The sequence below is a fragment of the Thermobia domestica genome, chromosome 3 (assembly GCF_964235325.1).
Source record: "Thermobia domestica chromosome 3, izTheDome1.hap1.1, whole genome shotgun sequence".
Lineage (NCBI taxonomy): Eukaryota > Metazoa > Arthropoda > Insecta > Zygentoma > Lepismatidae > Thermobia > Thermobia domestica.
The window spans coordinates 143362743-143386560 of NC_137456.1; the positions used below are offsets into that span (position 1 = coordinate 143362743).

Consider the following 23818-nt stretch of genomic DNA (forward strand, 5'->3'; position numbering starts at 1 on the left):
ACACATTGTATAGAAAAACTTCAAATGAAGTTATATCTAATATTTCAAAAAAATTTTTTTAAAGAGTAAAAGGCAACGCTTACTATAAACTCTCAAATATATATATATATATATATATATATATATATATATATATATATATATATATATATATATATATATATATATATAATAGCTTCATATTCTTCTAACTCAAACTGGAGGTCTAGGCCCCCTTAGACCGTGACATAACCTCTGATTTTAAGTTCACGTACAATCAAGACTCAGGTCTCAAAAATGTAGCATATCTGAAATATGCTCCTGCTGCTGCTACTACTATTTTATTATTATTAATAATAATAATAATAATAATAATAATAATAATAATAATAATAGTTAATTCTAACAGTGACAGCTATGTTAGACCTAGTAACACTAAAACTATTATTAATAATGTTAACAAGTAAGGAGTTGTTAATTACCAATACAACAACTATTTGCTGCAGAAAGACTTGAATTCAATAAATATATGTGTAAAAATAATTTACTTAAAATCAGCACAAAGAAAGCAAAATTTATGATATATATAACTAAAACACAATATTATGTTACTAATACGAGATCAATGGTGTGGAAATAGAAAAAAAAAAAAAACAGACCTTATGGAAGATCTGGGAATTGCGTCATTTGATAGACAGTTAAAATTTTGTCACCATACAAATGCTGTCATGCAAAAAGCAAGAAAGAACAATAAGCTTAACTTATTTATTTTTATTTCAGAACAATAAAATATGTATTTATACAAATTACTTGTAAGAATTAAGCTAGAATCTGGTTCTGTAATATGAAACAGTATATCTGAAACTTTAACTAACAGCTTGATAGTATTCTTCGCACGGACGCGATGGTAGCGCCACAAGAGAATTTTAGGTCTAGTGTCGTTTAGGTCTTGTGCCATTTAGGACTTGTGCGGCGAAATAATTTTTAGGTCTCGTGGCGTTTTGTATCTTATGCCGTTTAGGATTTGTGCCGCGAAATGATTTTTAGGTCTTCTGCCGTTTAGGTCTTAAGCCGTTTAGGACTTGTGGCGCGTCCCCAAATGTGAAAGACACGCAACAGTTTGGTTGTTCCCGTGTCTGTGAAGGAGACGTGAATGTTTTTATCACGTTACTGGATACTGATCAACACTATAGCCTACTATTCGTGAGCTGGCCAAAGAGACAGGATTAGCACATACGTTTGAACGCTTCGACATGAGAAAAATTGCATCACGATGGATTCCACATGAGTTGACGTAAATGCAGAAATGGCTACGATACGATGCTGCTAGTACCTACTTGGAACCCTACAGAGGGATTTCATTACGCTGGATGAAACATGGGGCAAATCGTACGAGCTACAACCTAAATCAAACGAATGGCGTCACCATGGGTCACAACGAAAATCCAAAGTTCGTCATAACCCTAGCAATCTGAAAAATATGCTGATTCTCGTATATGACGCGCGTTAGTCAGACCGTCAATGTGTAAGTATTTTTGCTCCTTTTTGGAACACAACTTGCGACCTGCCTTAAGAAAGAACGGCAACATTTGTTTGCAGATTCCACCCATCATTTTGCTGGACAGCGTAAGGTCTAACTGATTTGTTCCGATCGTTGAGGTGGGAAGTGCTGTACCATCCACTCTACTTCTCGGACTTGATTCGTAAGGTAAAGGCACCTCTTAATAGAATTCGTTTCAGAACTGTTCAGGAGATCCTTCAGGCAGCAGACAGTGCGTTAAAACTAGCAACACAACAGGTGCTGTTACAGGAATCCAACGACTTCCACATCGCTGGCAACACAATGCTGGTGACTACATTGAAGGGCTGTTTTGTAACACATATCTATTTTACTGTCACTATTAAAGTTCCAACCCTCGTAGTTTTAAATGCCAAAATAAATCAGAAGCGTCATTTTGGGAGGGGAATTGTCCCCCCTGAGTTTCAAGCTTTTTTAATAAATTGTATATTATTATACTAATAAAAACGTGAGTCTTATGTCGGTAGACATTCTTGCTACCCTGGCAAATCCTCAAATGACACTACTGAAATAAATTATTGCATTTATGTTTAAAAATCTTCTGATGGGGGCCACGGTGCCTCAGTGGTAAAGCTTTTAATCCTGGAGCACGGGATCATTGGTCCGGCCAAGTAAGTTTGTGGTGGACAACATCGTGCTCGTGGGTTTCCTCAGGGTACTCCCATTTACCCCCACATGCTCATTCCACCGATTCTTGCATCATTCACCTGTTTTAATTCATGTCTCCTTAGCTTAAAGGGCATAATCGTGGGACATTAAACTGAAAGATTTTGTTTCATTTAGAAATTGCTTTTTTTTTTCTTTCTTCCTTTTCTTAACGCGCGTTCTGTATAAGTTTGACCTCGTAACTTTTGACCGCTCAGTTTACGTAGATTGAAAATTGGTGTGTTAGAAGCAAAGGAAATAAGCAAACTGCATGCAGACGAATATATTACATTGTTAACATAAAATAATGGTTTTAAAGAAGATTGCTACATGCAACTATGCATCGTTTGTGAAACAAACAAGAAAACTCATGTAACTTAAAAGTTCTTAAATCAACAAAATACACAAAATTTACAGCAACAATAGTATGTTTTGTAAAGAATAAAAGAAATTAAGCGATGCGTGTAATCTTTATAAACCACTTTTTCCTAGCGCTTTGTCAGAATTCGCTTAAGCTTATTACGAAGGTAATTCATGGCCATCAAACCAAGGAACGTTTTATATCTTTTAATGAGCTTAGCCTATGTGTCATGGTTATAGAAATGTATGTAACCGTGACAATTGTTGCACGGAATGCCGTTTCTTCGTAGTTAGTGTGGTTGGTTGAAAGTGAAAATTCATACAGTACTGTCAAAAAAAAAAAAAAAAAAAAAAAGTTTCTAACGGTACAAAGCTTTAGGTAAACATTGTAAAAAAAAAAAAAAAATTATGGTAAATCGTGACCATGTCATCTGGTTGCAATGTTGAATGCAGGCAATTGATTGCGTTATATTTTTGGCTTTTAGCTTAAGCTTTGCATTAACCATTACATCGAATTGCAGCAGTGTGTAGCTGGCTGACTAGAAGGCTGGGACTAGATCGCATAACGTTCTCACCTTTCGCTACAAATGCGACTGCAATTTATTTTACTTGCGCCTTCAGGTTTTTCTGAAGAACGTTATTCTATCCCAACCTTTTACGTATCAAGGTTTTTATACTTAGGAAGCGAAACTAGCATCTAATGAAAGTATCATAATGGTGGTGGATAAAGACCTTCAGAGCTTTCAAGTTCTTCCATATGACATCACGAGTCACCGACCCTGTTCCTAATATGGATAAACTATTTCGTGTTGTATTTTTTTCTCATGATATATACGAGGTGTTCTGTTGAACTTCGATCTCGATTATGTTTATCAAAGCTTTATTTATTTCAATGATCAGAACGCGTCGATGTATTTAATTGAAAGTCCGAGAAGCAGTCTACTCTCAATTGGAAGATCTTTTCTTAAGGTAGTTTAGCAATTCTAACAAAGTACATCCTGTATAAGAATTTCCTTTATGTTTATTTATCATTTTATTGATTCTATTGGAAGAAATTCCCCCATTCCGTTCATAAAGCTGGATGTAAAGATACGTATGTACTATTTTTTCCCAGAGTTTTTCTTAAAACACTTTTGCTTTTGGACAGCAGGGACATAACCAGGAAGTACGTACAGGTCTGCACCTCCATATCTCCCCGAAATCCTGAGTTTTCTGTAAATTCCGTGTGATTTTACAAATTTTAATAAAATTTATTCTCATATTTAATTTCAACCCCCCCCCAAAAAAACCTTTGGACTCCCTCCTTTCATAACGTATTTATGCGTACGTGTCTGGTGGAGAGAATACAAACAGATTTAACAAGAAATAAAAGGAAGAAGGAGAAAAAGAGAGAAAAATGAATTTCCTAAAGAGCTTCACCTATATTTACAGCAATTATATAGGCCAATTGGATTGGACATACCTTGCGGCAAGGCTAACAAAGAAGGAACATGAAACTGTCATCAGGACTTCCGAGTCAAACCTAGTCCATTCTTTAAACTTAACAAAGATATGGTCATGCACAAAAAATTAGGTGCCATGGACAACGGAGTAAATCCCTGGGCCCCATTAACCCTGTTAGTATAAAGAAAATCGTAGACTCGCAGTGAATTAGCTATTGTATCAGCACTGTTCATTGGAAAGTCATGGTTTATAGTTCGTTCTCTTCAGCATGAAACAAGCTTTCCAGGGCTGCTATGTATTGGTGTTCACAACGCACTTGAAGAGAGAAAATTGGGAGAATGTCGGAAAAATTCCCTCCAGAAATCCCTCCCATCAACTTGGGACCCCTCTGGAGTGGCCCCGGGTAAAAGCACACAATACAAATGTATCTCGAAACATACTATAGAGGATAAGAAATGTGTGTACCAAGTTTCATATTGATCGACAGAATAGATATAAAGGGTAAGCGTGTATTGGTATACATATGTTTCCCTCATATCTATTCCATCTATCAATACAAAACTTAGTATACACGTTTGATGCAGCCTCGTGTGTTGAAATTGACGCTATTACTCAAACAACAACAACTGTGAAGACCAGGGTTTGCCAACCGTCCTAATTCTGTCCGATTTCTGACTTATTTGTCCCGCGTCCCGACCAGACACTCGTCGGAACACATATTGTCCCGATTTATCGATTTTCAAAGTTAATTCAAATTTTACTGGAAATTTTTTACAAAGGAATAACTTGTTCTTTCACACGCAGAGTTTTATGTATAGAATCAACTTAACGAATTTGTATTTTAATTTGACTTAGATAAAATAATTAGCAGTTCGTCTTTAATTTATAGTTATTCCTTAATTGTTTTGAATTGATAATCCAGGGGATTATGATGATAGTATATTCCATGCAAAAAAAAAAAAAATAACGCTAGTAGCAAGAAAGCTTTTGGGTTTTTGGCGAATGCTTGCTTTTGGCTTTGTATACTTGCACTTGAAAATCATGCTTTCATACAATCTGCCTTTTGTTGTACTTGCAAGCGATGCTTTAGACCCTTCGCAGAGCGTCATTGCATCACTAGCCGGTCATTGGCTTTTGACTTCACTTGTAAAGCGCTTGCGACAAGTTTGAATGGGACACTGAATGCAAGGTTGCCCCCATGTAACTTCGTTACTGGAATCCAGCTTGCGGCATGCTTGCATGTTTTCCAATCAAGCTGAATGCAAGCTTGACTGACTTAAAATTCAAGCTTACAGCAAGTGGTTTGCAAATTGTCTCTGCTACTAGGGAAGGTGCCGCATTCATTCAGGCTCGTGTTATTCAACTGATTATTTACATTGTTTTCAACGACTTGCTGTACGTGTAATCGTCTCCGGGGGGCGGAGAAGAGGCTCCAACACATTGTCCCTTCCCGATTTTTCCTTAAAATAAGTTGGCAACCCTGCTGAAAACTATAAAATACTAATGAAAGGTGTGCAATTTAGTACGATGTGTTGTGATGTGTGACGTATAACATCACGCATCTTCGGACTAATTTCCTGTCTCGACTTCGTCTTAAGCATTGAGTCATTTCTGTTTCATTCATTCAAACATTAAACCCATTGGCACATACATTTTCTAGAAATCAAAGTGCGTTCAGGCAGTTTTTTTTTTTAAATGATTAAAAAACTGACTCACTGCACATTATACTGGTTGAATTGGGAGTCTGGAGCCGGGGACATCGAAAGTCATATTTTATAATCATTTAGGGAAGTCATACAGTCTTACCATCTATTAATGAACAATCAACGTAAACAGCGAAGCTGCAACAATAGTGATGAAATGCTAGTATTTGAGTTAGTAGGGGAAAAACGCGACAGATGGAGATGAAGCGGAAGTTTCCCGGAAGTCTGTGCCAATGGATAAAAACAAATCAAAGTAGGCCTACCCATCACTAACAACCACTCATTAGTTTCTCAAAAATAGTTCAAAATTCTTCATTGCAGTATTAGTTGTAATGCCTACACAAGTTCAACAAATGTCTCCACTTAAAAGAAGCTAGAAGCTGTTAGTCCATGTTACTTTAAGTAAACCATCCTCGAGTATCTTGAAGGCAGCAATATTCAATCAGTGAAATTATTTGCAGAGATTTATGAACACTAAATTTCGACGTATCAAGTCTGTCGTTACTCATAGAGTACACAGACAACAGACAGAAAGACTCCCGATTAGTTGCTCAGTCAAATATCTTGGTGTACTTATTTTCCACTTTCATATTTGTAGAGAAAGCATTAAAAAATGAAAATGAAGAGACTTTAAATTTCCAGGATAAAAAAAAAATAAAAAGATATATAGTAAAAATAATATATACTAACAAAGAAATTGTCCTTTTTGGTCTCGGCCTCTTTTATAAGACATTGATTAACTGAGGAACGCTAGACAATAAAGCTGAATTGTATTGTTATCGGACAAGCTACCGGTGACAGGTGAATTATTCATAAATGAGAAAGCATCAACAATACACACACACACATACATACTACCACAGCGCAGCTTGTTTCTTTCCATAAAGTACGTAGATGATGAACGCTAACCACTCACCGTGCTTTTATCTTTGCATTGTTGTCAAAAGTTGGACAGACAACTTGAATGAGAGAAAGGGAGAGAGGCAGAGAGAAGTAACGAAGTTTAGTGACTATGAGAGAAGGATATTGTAATTTCTTGTGTTGTACTAGTGTGAATTTTTTTTTTTTTTTTTTTTTTTTTTTTTAATGCTTGTGTATGTTGTTCGGATATTATCAAAATATACAAGAGAAAGTCCCATTCTGTACGGTAGTCAATTGCTGGGTGGTTTTACGTCTTCACACTCCATGACCAGCTTACATGTTTTCTTGAACATTCTTAAAAGTAAACTACGGAAATTAAAAGCGAACAATAACTAACTGTCTGATATTTAAACTGTTCCTGTAAGTTGCCAGTAAGATACATACATTGGCTTCCTTCTTTTAAACTTCATTAGTGTAAATGTAGAAGTCTTCATTGTTATTCCTATTCGATGTGGAGTTCCGGTTCTCTTTCAGCTAAACTATACAGTTTTTCTTTCAGGCATATTTTGGTCTATCCCTCGAAATTAAGATAACATTGTGATTACATGCTATTCTTGTGTAGGACACGCCTGTCAGCAAATTGTATCCCAGTCCAGCCCTCCTCTCATTTTGATTTCCCCTTCCCTCCCCCGCTTAAAATTTATTGGACATTACATACATCTAAATATGTTGGGACAAAAAAGCCCATTAGGTTAGAAATCTTTTATCTGATATTCTAAATGCGGATTAAACCGAGTTTCCACAACTCGACAGGTACAGTAGATGGACGGCAGGGAATGTGGAGACAATGTGAAACCTTCATAATGCTATAACCGAAAGATTTTTTTTTCACGTCGACAGTAACGAAGCGTACTATGACGCTCTGAGGCCGGGCCTACCCTGTTTTCTACCGTATATTTTCTTTATCTTTGGCTTTTTATAAAATAAAGTAAATACTTCAACATTTCGTTTTTTTTTTCGGTAACAAAATAGTAGGTTGGAAACACTCGGAGTCCCTTCCGTCTGAGCCTCACCAGCTTTCTAGACATGTTTTGGGCTTTGCTGCTCAGGAAGCGAAGCCAAGAGCGCCGATCCTGGGGGTCGAGGGGGCCCGGGACCACCCAAAGCTCATATGGGCCCTCGCATTGTATTTATGAATATACAATATTTGTCATAATTTGAATGCAAATTGTCTTAAAATTCACATATATATGCCTTCTGCATCTGAATGCCTCCCCCAAATTTACAGAGAAATCGGCGCCCTTGAGCGAAGCTATTATCTCTGGGGTTTCATGCATTGTTGGGAAGGTGAAAAGGCTCGCCTCTGGGAGTTTAGTTTTAGCATTGAAGGCATCTTTCAATGGTAATATGTTACAAAAGGATTTCCTTAACATAGAGTAAGAAGGTTCTGTGTAGAATTATGTATTTCTATTAGTGATAACTTGTTTAATTTAGGCATATACTCCTGGGAGTTATTCAGAGTAGCTGACTTTCTTCTACTTGACGCCTGGTTCATAATAGCTTGTAGAATATAAGTCAGATACATTAAACATATGTATAAATTTACAAACGCTACCGTAAGGATAAAATAATTATATTTGTGTGTAATTTTAGTTGTTTTCCATTTCATAGAATCAGTGGGGTAGTTAGGATTTTGTTTCGGAAAGGGCTTTGCTAACTTTATTTCTGGAAATGTGAAAATTCTATAATAGGCCTTATGTAACAATAAAAAGTTGCGATAAAATTTCGGTGAGTGCTTACGTCCGAAAGCCAGCCCCATAAATATGCCACTCCATAGGATACAATATTAAATATCTTACGTTGATTCAAATTAAGTTCCTTCTGAGCATTAACATCTCTAGTGAAATCGTTATCACGTGATGCATTAATTAAATGCAGTATTAAACTTACTTTAAAGTGAGAGATGCAAGTAGCAAACGCTTTTCCAAGAAATTTGACAGCTAATTAAAGAATGTACTCTCTTTATCTCTCCCTCAATTTTCAAATATGCAGGATATGAAAACAGCACGTGAGGAGGGAATTCCCCTCAACCCCTTGAAAATCCCAGACAGAAGAAAAATGAAATGAAATTTTTAAGTTTTATGTCCCACAGTTATGCCGGCTAGGCTAAAGGAGACTGTGATGATGAGACATGAATGAAAATATTTTAATGAAGAAAGTGGAAGGAAACGGGAGAACCATGAGGAAACCCACACACGCAGTGTTTGTCGACCACAAAGTTCACTTGGCGGGAGCAGGGTTTGAACCCCCAGACAGAAGAAAGTATGCACTTTAAAATATTTGGAGTGGAGCTAAATGGGAATATTCCAATCATACATACTACGTGCTTTCCTCATGTAAATATTTGTTGAATAATAATAATAATAATAATAATAATAATAATAATAATAATAATAATAATAATAATAATAATAATAATAATAATAATAATAATAATAATAATAATAATAAATTACTTTCCGTCCACTTATATATTCATTCTTTCTTGTTAAATTAAACAACAATAACAACAAAAACTATGTATACATGCGCATAAATTCAACTCTAAACAGTGCTAGAAATACAAGTAAGAAAGCTCTTTAAAATAAATAGATTCGGTAGGTTTTTTTTAAAAACTCAATAAGGAACTAGAATTCTGACTGTAATTTTAAACATTTTGATACATTAAATATTACTTGTATTATTAATTTGTCAGGCTTACCCTACTTGTGGGATTACGCTTCGCCACTGTATCTCGACACTAAGACTGGACCCAACGAGTGGAGTAGCGTACAAGAATTATTTTCTTTCTCCGTTCAAAAGGAAATTTCCACCGATCCCCCCCCCCCTTCAGCCTTGATCACTTGACTCATTATACATCAATGAATATCTCGAAGCCGGTTGGTACACGGTAGCATGGTCTAAAGCATTAGGCTGACTATCGCAAGAACTGTTTCGCTGGTCAGGATCCTGCTCAGGGGTCAGGGCATTCGTGTTAGCCTTTCACCATTTATTTCGTTAGGTTACTTATTTCTCCTAATAATCTTTAGTTCTAACACCTAAAAGAGAGAACCATTGTACGTAAAACTTGTGTTTCACGGTAATACTTTTTTTTTTTCTTTTTAAATTTCTATGTGCTTAGGTCTAATAGGAATGTTCGTGAGCAATAGGGTCCAGGTAATATTCTTCACATAAAGTATTTGGACATTATGGAAGCGAGGTCCATTGTAGTTGACCTGTACGAGAGGTGAAAATTCTATTGAACTATTCAGATTTATATAGAGAAAACTGACGGTTCGGATTATTCATAACTGGACTCTACGGTGTTGTGTACTTCTGTTTTTAGCGTTCTCATAATACAATGGTGTGGCATAGTGTGTCAACATAGATGCAATCATCAATTACATCCAAAGAATAAAGCATAATGCTTGATCCGATTCGGAGGGGTAATGTTCGGTTTTCATACTACCCATCTCAAGGTGTCAAACCTTCAGTCTTTCTGTCATCGTGGGAAAAGTAACTCATTAGTTTTGAGTGGTTTTGTGCAAGCATTTGTGACCAAATTGAGAATTCGTCAAAAGCTTAAATTCTCGTCACAAGATTTTTTTTTTTTTTTTTTTTTTTGAAAGGAAGAAATCCGACCGTGCTTTATTTGTAGCTTTGAGAAAGATTATTGCAGTTGTTTTCTGTCGCCCAATTTTCTCTGAAAGGAGTTGAGTTGATTTTAAGTTTAACGTCGCTTTCAGCAGCGAGCCTGTATGAGAGGGACCTACTGATTAACGTGGAATCCGAACCACATGAGCACCCGCCGGGAATTGAACCTGGGTCTTCCACGCAAAAGGCGCGTACACTAACCGCTTAGCCACGAAGGCGCTCTTTCTCTGAAAGGAATTTTTCGGCAGAAGATAATACTTCTGTTGATGAATAGGAGGTGAAATAAACCCAATCATAATCGAAAGGGGAGAATAAAATTAGCTTACAACTTTTATCACATGGTATAGCTATCACTTTGAACTTCCCTAACTATTGATCGTTTACATCCAAGACCAGCAGAATAGTCTGTCTGAGGTGCCAAATTATGATCTTTTATACTGTGATAATAAAGAAGGAACTACGGCACTAAATTACCCATGTTAATTTCAATATGAAAGTGAGACTATTGAGTTCTTTCTGAAAGTCTACCTCTCTCTTTTTTTTTTTAAAAAAAAATTATGTTTGGTAGAAAAAAAGCTATACTCAATCATATAAACATTCTTCTGCTGTAATTTAATGTAACCATAGAGCTAGGAATTTTAGGTGCATTTTGATTTTTAAAAAAGTGAAAAAGTTAAAGAAATTTCAATTTTCAGCAGTAAATTTCCATAAAAACAAAGCTATTTACATTATAAATAAGGACTCAAAATTCACTGATGGGGCCACGGTGTCTCAATGGTATAGCGTTCACCTCTGGTGCATGGGGTCCTTGATTCGATCCCAGCTTGCGCCAAGTGAATTTTGTGGTGGATAAACACCGTGTGCGTGAATTTTCTCGGGGTTTTCCCATTTTCTTCATTCCACCATTTCATTCATTTCTCATCATCATCGTCTCCTTTAGCCTAGTCGGCATAACCGTGGGACATAAAATTTAAAAAATTTCATGTCACTTCAAAATTCAATGTTGTGGGGTTTTAAAAAAATAAGAAGTAAGTCCGAAATAAGTCCAAGAATACAACGTTTTAAAGCCACAAATCCAGAGAATTGTTAAAACAGATAACATTTAACTTCTTTTATTATTATTATTATTGAGGCATCTCCGGTCATTAGGTAAACATTTATACGTAGAAAAGCACTCAACAATACCAATAGGTGATAGCTCTGATTGCCAATTTGAAGTTGCCAGCTTCCTTTACTTCTTATTCAATAGCTTTCACTTAAAAGGACTTCACTGAAATTGAGTAATGTGATGCCATACACGTTCAATGTTCTTTATTCAATTTATTACTAGTTACTCATCCCAAGCTTCAGCTTATCTACTGAAAATATCTAAATATTTCGCCTAGATGTTTATGCAACCTGTACACTCTTTAAATATTTTGCAATTTGCATAACATTGTAGGAATTAGCGTTATGAACATGCGAAAATATTTTATGTATAGTCTAGGAATAAAATGTAGCAAAAGGGTAAAAAAAGAAAGTTTCAAAAAGTGCAAAAAGTAACGTTGAGAAAAGATGCAAAAAGATGCTTGCATTGAAAAAGGGCAAAAAGAAGAAGAAAAATGAAATATTTGAGTTTTACGTCCCACGTTATGCCGGTTAGGCTAAAGGAGACGGTGATGATGAGTGATGAATGAAATGGTGGAATGAAGAGTGGGAGGAAAAGGGAGAACCCCGAGAAAACCCACGCACATGGTGTTTAAAAGAAAAAAAGAGTGGGGACCAAAACACAGGAGTGTATTTATTCCTAGGTAATGTTTTCCTTGCAAGACAAGCAAACTTAGACATTTTAATAGTTAATAATAATAATAATAATAATAATAATAATAATAATAATAATAATAATAAAAAGGTGCATCACCTAAAATTCCCAGCTCGAGTAATCTTAAACATGTTTCCTGTAAACTTCGTATTCAACAAATAAAAGAAATTGTATTTATTTTGTAATAACTTACGTAATTAATTATAAAATAAATGTGAATATTATTTAAAAAGTAGTTAACAAGGAACAAAGACATCATGATAAGTCATTAATTATCGTTGAATTCATTTTTCTAATTGCTGCCTTAATATAGATTTTTGGGTAATTCAAATTCTGGTCACACTGTAATTTCTATGGATGGCAACACTGAAAATTCTTCTGATTCGTATTTACAGGTGTAGAATAACATTATCTATTAATGTGGTAACTTACATTTCATTATCTCTTTTCAATTACGAAAAACGGGCAAAAGAAAACTTATTAGCTTTTGGAAAATATTTAGCTAGTAGTCTATCCTCTTAAGGAGGTAAGGGAAAACTTATTTCAGATGTTTTATTTGCTGTGGGATCTTTTCACAACAGCTGGCTCAGTATATTGGAGATGGATTACTTTCTGCGTTGTAGATTAACTATTTAAAAAAAATTAATGGCGTCTAGCGCGTTCTTTTCTTTTCTGGAGGTTATATGCTAAGAATGTAACGGATACCAAATAGTTATTTTACCAGACACTGTGATTGGTGTTCTTATGTTTATTTTATATATATAATTAAAATACTTCAAACTTTTCAAATATACTAACAAACCATATTAAATGATGTAGCTACGATCAAACTGCAGCTGCTAAAAACGAGTTATTGCGTGTTGGATACATTTGTGCAGACTATAAGACTGCGAACCAAATTCGTCAGAATATATGACACTGTTTGTCAGAAGTACTTTCATCTGACATTTCTTGCAAGTGCACAAGTTTGGCAAACAAATATGGATAAATTGAATATTATCAGATTTATGAGAGTAAAGTCGTGTACATTACATTCTTTAAGTCGTTTATAAGTTAAAATGAGATAGATGATTATAACAATATGGTCGCGATTGTGCACCTCATATTTTCTAAATGACCTTCAAAAGAAAGTGATCTTAATTGTCGCGGTTTCTCACATAATCGCAATTGTCGTATATTCATGTCTTTTAGGGCGTCCATTATTTTGCGACTCTCAAGAAAGACTGATAGCCGCCCTTAAACTCTTTAAAGATGGGTGTGGCATATAAAAACACAGTCGATCGTTCCGTTAAGGACGGGTGTGGTATATACACACAAAATCTGGACGTAGAGGATAGGTGTGGTATATAAGCCTTATTTGCGTTTAGTTTATAAAAAAAAGTCGTTGTACGTATTGCAATATAACAAAAATTCAGCTTGATTTCTTAAAATTTCTTCTTTTTCGTCTCTGAAAAAAGTTTGATTTAAAATATCCGTTCCTAAAGGGTTAATAATATTGTTTTAAAGTCGTAAGTTCCCTTAAGAGTCTTCATCCCGACGAAATTAAAATACCGCTAATTTTACAGTAATTATGTGATATCTTCAAATAGATAAAAGATAATTGAAATATAGAATAAGAGCGCTCTAGACAATATTATTTTGCGTGAGGTACCGTTACCACAAGTCACCTAGTGGCTTTCCGTTTTTAGCTGTTTAGAAACGCGAAAATAAATGCCGATTTTCAAAATGGCTCGAAATCGAAAGCAGATAAGTGAGTCGTGATAAAGGTTTCTCATGTAAAATAATATTGTCTAGGGCGCTCTTGTTCCACATTTCGATGATCTTTTATATATTTGAAGATATCACATAATTACTGTAAAATTAGCGATATTTTAATTTCGCCGGGATGAAGACTCTTAAATTCATTTTTTGTTATATATATATACATATATAGTATGTATCTACGTAAAAGTAATAGCATTCATTGCAAATAGATTAGAATGCAAGGCACGAGACGAAACTGCAGTTAAGTCAACACACCAAGAGATTGCTTCCGATTGGTGTCACCTCCAAGTAACTGAACTGCTCAAGGTTAAGAACACAATGAAAGAAAGGATCAGTGTTTTTTTTTTTTTTTCTCTCTAGCGATGCACTTTCCATAAGATTTCTCTTTCTGTCACTCTTTCTTTTCTTAGAATAAACTGTTTATCTTTCTTAACTGTATTTTTTTCTTTCTTCGTAATGTATGGTTTGTTACGCCATAATATATGGTTCTTTTAAATTAGCAAAGCGGAAAACGCTACACTGTTCCGTCTTTATGAGCCGGATATAGTGGGTTCGATTCCCACATCCTGACATAGTCATAAATCTGCGATTTCTTCAGCTACGCAAGGTGATTGCGGAATGATACCTTCACTAATTGGCCAATGTCCTTGTTCTTTATTTTTCTCCATTTCAAGTACGTATACACATCTAGTAGTAGTTTGTTTTTAACTTCAGAATCACGTTAATGTGGTTATCTGAATCTCATGTATCCAAGTGAAACGTGCAAATGTATTAATACATCAAGAGACGGACTTATGAGTTGGATTTTTTGTGTTTTGCGTCCTTGTGAAGCACCGAGGTTATGAAGGGTCGAAGTACTGTTAATATAGGTTATGAACTACAACAGGGGCTTAAATTTGATGCATAAATCGTGTGCAGAGACCAACCCCCATAGTATAGACCAGGGATGGCTAACGGAATCGGAAATTTCTCTTTCCGGATTTTGGAAAAAAATCCGATGTCGGAAAAAAATGCGAAATTTAGAAAATTCCGATTTTGGAAAATTTCGGAATTTTTCCGAATTTCGATTTTTCTGAATTTCGTACTTTTTCTAATTCCAGAATTTTTCCAAATTCTGGATTTTTTCAATTTTAATTTCCGGATTCCGGAAAGTAAAAATTCCGGAATTGGCCATTCCTACTATATACCGTTCTCCACCACACTATCTCGCCTCCAAGAAGCAAATGACAGTATCACGCCTGGTAGGGAGAGTTTATGTAATATCGTTTTGTGTTTTGAGTTACGGAAAGCAATCTGTGTAAATAAAAATGAATATAACTCTCGCAAACTTATCCGAGACTGCTGTACCGATTTTGTTAATTGTTGATATGACAGAACCCTGCCCTTAAGTTTCTAGCACACTTTCGGCAAGAAAGGAGAAGGGGTGTGGGGTAACATGTAAAAATAATCGAAAAATGACTGATATTAGTATCCAATCCATAGTTATCGGTGTTGCTGAGGTTAATAATGACACTACTGATGACCTTTTAAGTCCAAATTCGCTCTCATGCATAATGAAGAATATCGGGTAAATACCCAGTGGGGGAGGTAGAAAGGATGATTGGAAAGTATTGTTACCAAGCCTACAGTGAAACATAAATATATTATTTCATACATCTAATTATACATAACAGCCAACAGATAATACATACATTAGGTTATTTTTCGGCATAGTCTCCATATTGAGGCATTTGTCGCATCGTGGGGTGAGTTTGAAGATTCCCTCCTGGTAAAAATTCTGTTCTTACGTGTTCTGCCACGTTTTCACGAAATTTTTTACCTCCTCCTCTGAAGCGAAGCGATAATCTTCTAGGTGCTCCTTTAAATGCGGGAATAGTTGAAAGTCGCTTGGAGCGAGGTCCGAGCTGTAGGGGTGGTGGATGGTGTCCCAGCGAAACTGCTTCAACAGAGTGCTGAGTCGGCCACTGTGTTCTTCGTTGGTGACATTTTCTCTACCAGCCGCAAACTTTCGACATCATTCTGCGACATGCGGACGGGACATTACGGTCTGTCCATCTGCTAGTGAATTTCAGTCGCGGTTACATGTTTTGCCCACAGAAAGCGAGTACCAGTTTTCCAAATGAGTCGCCATTTGTGTTTACCTATAACTAGCACCCTAGGTGGCGGGTGGGGCTGAAACTGTCCACAGTTGCCAACTCCATTTATTAAAATTACCGCACATTTCTCATTCCTCTATAACAGACAAAACTCCAGAAATATCTCCCTTGTAGCCTTAGCTTCTGATCCTTCTTCGTAAATTAAATAAAAAAAAGAAAAAAAAACAAATATTTACTCTTCCTCTATTTATCTACCCAAAAAGCTGGTGTTTTACGAAAATTTAATGTTTATGCAGTTGTTTGAATTGGTAGTCATATCGGTGAGTTCGCCTACATTTTATTTGTTTACAAAATTGTTCCAAATATGTCACATGAATATTTTACACTGAAACGATTAATAGACCTTACTTTTATAGTAAGCTGCGTGTGTTTAATAATCATAGAAGATAACGTGTCCAACATGAAAGCTACAGCTTTCATGTTACTAAAAAGAATTATTCTAGTAAAATAACCTTTCGGTTGCTAATCTCCCTCAGTTGCTGTTCTGACATCGTAGAGTGTCTATCGATAAAGAGATTACTGGGAATTGCAATTGATGTGGGTCTATTTCTTATAGATCTATCATGTATAAACCTCGTTGAAGAGATACATAAAATTCCAACAGACAATCAAAATTTAAAAATAGACACTAAAAAACGAGCGAAATCAGAGTGGGGTAGATTTGCTTGGCGCAATTGAGGAGTTATCTTTGATCCACCTCAATAAGGATGGGAAAACCCGAGAGAGTATTCGATCTCGGAACTACCCGATAGAGAAGACAACGTTTTTAATGATTTAAGTATAACATTTTTAAAATATTTATTTTTAGCCTCCTCCTTTCGTATTACTTATTTTTATTTATTGTCCTTTCTTCTTCTTATTATTATTATTCGCAATCTGAACAACAGAGCGGCCGCGGTGGCTCAGTGGTAGAGCGTTCACCTCTGGTGCGTGGGGCCCTTGGTTCTATCCCAGCTCGGGCCAAGTGAAATTTTGCAGTGGACAAACACCGTGTGCGTGGGTTTCCCCGGTATTCTCCCACTTTCTTCATTTTACCATTTCATTCATTTCTCATAATCACCATCTCCTTTGGCATAAGCGTGGGACTTAAAGATTTCATTTCATTTTTTGAAGAACAGAGTTATAAACTTCTCATCGGACTCAAACTTACGCCAGGAATATTGTGTGAATATCTGTGAGAAATGATGTAAAATAACATGCTTCGATTATAAGGCTAAGGGAAATGAACGGTTAATGAAATTGAATGGTGAGAGAAAACGGGAGAACCTTGAGAAAATCCACACAGACACCATGTTGTCACCACAAACGTAAGTTACATGACCTGAAATCGAACCAGGGATCACTTGCACCAGAGATGTGAATGTCAGTCTTGAGACGCAGACAACCACCCAAAACAAGCTTGCTCGTTCACTTATACACGATTAGTGAAATGTTCTTGATTTGCAGCGAGTTAACTCAAAGTATTTCCAATATTGTAAGACAATCAAATACTTGAGAAGGAATCCATTTAAGTGCATAGCGTCCAACATGATCGAAACTGAGAAATGACAGAGGAAAATAATTTTAGACGTGTCAGTTCATTTCAAAAACAATACTAGAACCGTAAGAAGTTCCCTACAGTTCTAACATTAAGTTTGAAGAGAATACATAGTCTAAAATTATTTTCCTCCAAAGTAATTTACCAACTTTGAGCCTCCAATATATTGGACGCTATGCACTAATGGGTTTTAAAGGGAGAAAAAGAAGTTTAATTCTGAAGAAAGTAAGTTGTTAGCAAAGGAATTACAGTGTGATGACCATTCATCAAATTATGCAATCAGAACACGATTGAATGTCATTGAATCGTGAAAGAAGTTTTTTAAGATTTTGTGTACTGTCAACCAATGGTCACAACAGAAAGTAAAACATTACTTTTTCTCTTTTGATCACTGATGGATATCTTTGAACAGCTGTTGATTATCTGGGTTCTTCCTTTTGTTCACGATTCTTTTAGTGAAAAGTGAAATGAACTGTAATGGCAAGTGAAAAAGTAAAAGCAAACGGTTTTATGCTACTGATGCGGAAGATAACAAAGTCTTATGTCACTCATTTAATTACAAATTGGTATTTTAAAAAGTTGATTAAAGGTGGAGAAAAAGATATATAATTCCGTTTCGCCAATGGAGCATAGCTTGAACGCAAAATAATATAACAAATTGCCTCCTTTGTGTTGTTTAAATGAAATCTCTTTCTACAGTTGCCAGCAACACTGGAAGTACACACCCAACTAGTTTCGTCAGTTGAAGCACAGCTTTTAGTATTGTATAAGAGATTTACATTCAACCTGCGTCAAAGAAAAGTGAATTCAATTTGATTGATTCATTCTGAAGTTATTTATCCCGGAATAGATTTGTAGGGTGATACCCATGGGCGGCGATTAGGGGGGGCAAAGGGGGGCAGTTGCCCCCCCTCCACTTTTCTTAAATGGCCTATTAATGCTTATAGGATCAACCAGGGAAATTTGTATATTAACATTGATATACAAATATTCAGATCATGTCTTGCCCCCCCCCCCCCCACTTTTAACGTCCAATCGCCGCCACTGGTGATACCTGTTTGTGCTGATGACTGCACAAGAACACCAATATAGTCTTTGAGCTTGTTATGTGTATTAAGCTACCTACGTTCAGTATTGCCTCTCATGGTATTATAGAAAACTGCCAACTTACAAAATGGCCAGTTATGTGAACAGTAATACCTCATGGTTCTAATGAATTAGCCAAACAAAGAGGTATATTAGGGACAGATATACCGAAGTTTGCAGATTTTACTGTATTCTTTAAAAATCGCTAAGACTGAAGTTAAATTTTGAGAAAACTAACTTCTCACTTAGCCTATTGGGGCCACGGTGGCTCAGTGGTAGAGCGTTCACCTCTGGTGCTAGGGGTCTCGGGTTCAAACCCTGCTCCCGCCAAGTGAACTTTGTGGTGGACAAACACCGTGTGCGTGGGTTTTCTCGGGGTTCTCCCGTTTCCTCCTACTTTCTTCATTCCACCATTTCATTCATTAATCATTATCACCGTCTCCTTTAGCCTAACCGGCATAACCGTGGGACGTAAAACTCAAAATTTCATTTCAAACTTAGAATTGTTCCACCTTATGCAGAGTCGTTTTGGTGTATGATTAGCGTCATACTAAAGGCCTGACTACCGCAGGAAACTTGCTAGTCGATCTCTGTAGTATGGCGCTAACCACGCGTCAGAACGACTCTGCATAAGGCTCGTTATGTTTTGTGTTGATATACTGTATAACCATTATAATGAAAAAGAGAATTCTAAGTTTTGTTTATATATCCAATGTTTACAAGAAACTCTACAAAAAACTTTAAAGCGCAATGGATCAAAGATGAAGTAGTCTAAGTACGAAAATGTTGCTGCATAAAAATAAATGTGAAACTTATATCGCTTATGCTTTCCTTGCTCACCAGACGTGTTGTTTGGAACCAAAAATGTTTGACTTTTGGAACTTTGCACTTTCATTGATGCCGGAAGTAAAAATCGCTTGACATCTTCATAGACTTGACGGTGACGTCGCATGGCAGCCAACGAAAGACAGTATTGTTCGGTCGGCAGCGAAATGAAATGAAATCTTTGAGTTTTACGTCCCACGGTTATGCCGGTTAGGCTAAAGGAGACGGTGATAATGAGAGATGAGTGAAATGGTGGAATGAAGAAAGTGGGAGGAAACGGAAGTAGCCCGAGAAAACCCACGAGCACGGTGTTTGTCCACCACAAAGTTCACTTGGCGGGGGCTGGGATCGAACCCGGGACCCCAAGCACCAGAGGTGAACGCTCTACCACTGAGCCACCGCGCGGTCGGCAGCGAGTCAATGGCATTAGTTAAGTTGTGGAATGCTTACTACCTGACTGATTGTATAACCCTAATCAACATCTGTCACAGGCAAAATAGCAGAACAAGTATATTAGAAAAGAGATTCAAGCCTAAACAACGATTACATTTTTATCCACAACGGGACACATCTGTGACATCTCGCTGTGGCTCTTCAGCCAACTTCTACATTTGTTCCTGAAGTTAACTTCTGTTGTTTGAGCCATGCATAGATAGATTCGATTAACTACACCATGTTGTGTTCCTACTATATAATATCCATCCATTTGGGAATTTTGTTATTTTCTTATAACACCATGGTTTTTGCATTCAAATTCCACCTACAAACCCCATTTTCTGTTCTGAAGCTACTGTGGCTATTTTGCATATGTTCGATATCAATGCAATACCACTCTTTCATATGGCTACCGTACGGATCTTCGCGCAGGAAACTCAGGTTCGATTCCCGGTCGTAGATCTCCATAGCATTGATACTGAAATGGACACTGAACTTCAACCCAACTAACCCACAATTACTACTCTGCGCCAATTCCACTCCTCCCATATCCCGGGGGACATATCTCCTGTCGTGCTCAATGTAGAATCCTAGTATTTTCACAGTACTATTTTTTACCCCTAATTAAAATTCCACACGGGGGAAGTATTCTGAAATCACAATTCGCTGTAAGTCGAGAACATTTTCGGATCAAAGTTAGATCAAATAAAAGAATAATTATTTTTAGTCATAGATACCATTAACACTACAGTTGGACGTATGGCATAGGCGACGAGAGTGTACTTTTTAATGGGGAGGGCGAGCGGGGTAACGACCCCGGGCGCGGAAGTAAGGCGGCGCTAAATTCGGGAGGAAAAAGGAAAATTTCTAGGAATATATATGTGGGGATGCAGTCGTATAGTCGTATAGCCCCGGGCGCTGATTTTCCATGGTACGGCACTGTAAACTATATATATATATATATATATATATATATATATATATATATATATATATATATATATATATATATATATATATATATATATATATATATATATATATATATATAATGCTGCTACCGACAAATTTTCTGCGGATCGTACCATCGCAATTTAGTACTTTAACGCTCACGTTTGGTGTATAACGTTATTGCCGAGGCAACAATTGAGGATGTCTCGTCTCGTATTTCATCACAAAAATTGTCTCGTCTCCCCTAGTGAGTAACACTATTGGTGTAAACCAGTGCTGTTAAATTTCGAATAATGAATTTTTCAAATATTTGAACAGAATTTGTTATTCGTATGTTGAAACTGAATATTCGGATATTTCAATAAAACCAGAAAAAGTATAGTATTTCAATAAGAGCAAAAAGAACTCTAATGTTTTTTTAATACTTATTTTAAAATTATGACTTACTTTTCAAAAGTTGGTCAGTTAGTTTTCCTTATATTAAAAAAAAAAAAAAAAAAATACGAGCAATGGAAACTAGAGAAACAGAATGCATAATAATTATGCAAATAAATAAAAGAGATTAAAAAATAGTTAGTAAAAGAAACTAACTAGTACTTTGCATTCCTTAACAATGCTTCAAGTACGTAATGTTGTTTAAACACATATAATTAAATTATGAAGAAAAAAAGAAACACTCATCTCTAATGACGTTTAGAATTGCTGTGGTGAATAGTGTAATTAAAGCAGTACCACAGCCAGAGGTGTTAGTTATTCTGGAGTTAATATTACTTCAACAGCCACAATAATGCCTAACTGGTGAGAGTGTAGACCTACCTACAGTCGTGAAACAATTCTCACACATTTATTTTGTTATAGCACCTCCTCTTAGTAGAAGAGGTAGGGGAAACAGTTTCTCTCTAAAGAAAGAAAGAAAGAAAAAAGTGTTACAGAATTAAGATAACAAGTTCATCTGGCAGTGAGAAGTGGAACAAGGTTACAAGTAGTTCATTAAACTTTTTCCCATCTTTCAGTCACGCCTTGATTTTCTTTCAGGTTCTTCGTGGTTTCTGTGATATTCGCTTGTTGTTAGTATATTCAACCACTGATGATTTCAGATTTTCTTCGGGGGAAATTTCAGTTGTATCCATCTGCTCATATTTATCTATCGAATGTATCTAGACTGGAACTTTTACTTGATAGATTGGAATTTAACTTCCTTTCTAGCAGCGATATCTTTCGAGACAAGGATCCCACGATTTAAAGTAGGATATTAGACACTACTCGATTTTGTATCCGAGAGAATAATCTCTACTGCAATTCAATCTAAGATATACTTGGACACGTGGCAAACCAGAGTTCAGTTCTCAGCGGGGCTACATCATATCCCATTTCTAACCTTTAGGTTCATGTTTTATATAGTCTTGGTACTGGAAATGAATGTTAAACCATGAATTTTCAACATAGAATTGCATAGTGTCTGGTAGTCCCAGATATATCCCCGACTTTCTTCCTTCCTCGAAACAAAGTAAATTGCGATTACATGATACGTTTGTGCAGAGAACGTTCTTTTCCAAATACAGTAATATCCAAGTGCATCTCCCTCATATTTTGATGTTGCCTCTTTCTGGACAAAACTTTTCTGTCAGAATGTCTGATCTAGTAGTGTAAATATTGTGGTTCCTGTTTATATAGTTGGTGTATGCTAGCGTACGGTCTACGATTCGATTCTCGATGAAGGGAGTACTTGCTTCGAATTCAAACCCGAGTAATGGACACTTTAGGCAATAAATCCCGTGCTCAAACGAGATGTCAGAAAGAATAGTAAGAGAAGCAATAGAAATAAACGAATACTGACAACTTGAAGAAGACGAGTTTGTAGCTGAGGTTTGGATTATTATTAATAATAATAATACTATCGTTATTATTTTTATTATTACAATGATATGTTAAATATTATTTCAGTAACCGTGTTAATAGCAATCAATTTCACTATAAAGTTCCATCAATTGTCCTATAATGCTTCAGTGAACAATTAGCACTTCCGACCAGAGAGTATACACTTATTTATTAAAACCTAAATACAGTGTAACGGTTTCGACAACTTAACGTTATTTTCATCAGACACTATCAGCAGTTAGTGACTAAGTAATTGATTTCTAAGGATGAAAACAATAATGTATTTTGTAAGTATGGAAAATTAAATCAAAGAATCAAACAAATCGTCGATAGAGAGAGTGATGAAAAGTGTTATATTTTATATCATATACAGACTAATTCACTCCATTATGGTTAAAATAGTATGGTGTCTAGGGAGTAAATTTTATATAGAAAGTTGACCATGGCTAGACATCCTTCCGGTATCCAAGCTTCCCAAACAATATTAATGTCTCTTTGAGATTGAAACTATATGAGACGTTAACATAGAACTGAACGTGAGATTCGAAACACATGGGTTCTCGCTGGTAGTCGAATCTAGCTCGCCCGCATCCAAGACGCGTACGCTAAGGCCTCTTGCTAAGGTAGACTTTACGCTATATTCTACCGCTTTCAATGAATATAACACACTGACGTGTATCGTTAAGTTCTAAAATTTGACTTCAAAGTGTGTTCTTTCAATATGATTTTAAACGCAGTTGAGAAATAACTAGTCTCAAACTTTTTGTATCTGATTTTGTGCTAGCTACATTTATTTAAACTGAATATCAACTTCGGCAACTACCAGATTATGATCTGGAAGTTATTTGTCCCGTAAAGAGTCTTTGCATTCTTTTTTCTTTAACCATTTCGAAACCGCTTCTCTATCATGACAATCTATCTGGTACCTCTGTTCAACCACTAAGGATTTCTTAGTATATCTTCTCTTGTGCTGGTTGAACAACATATTCCCTGTTATGAGTGAGTTCTGTCTACAAAAACTCGACAATTCTTCTTCCTCACTGTTCCTTCTAAGTTATTTTCAGCTACTATCATCCATACTCTCTTTATTATCCATTCTCTTAAAACAGCATTAAAATCCCC

General features: G+C 36.1%; 1 protein-coding gene across 3 annotated transcripts in view; it reads left to right on the forward strand.

The window, feature by feature from the left end:
* Positions 1 to 23818, forward strand: part of LOC145680782 (proton channel OtopLc-like) — a 159797-nt gene that overhangs the window by 13995 nt on the left and 121984 nt on the right. The window lies entirely within an intron of this gene.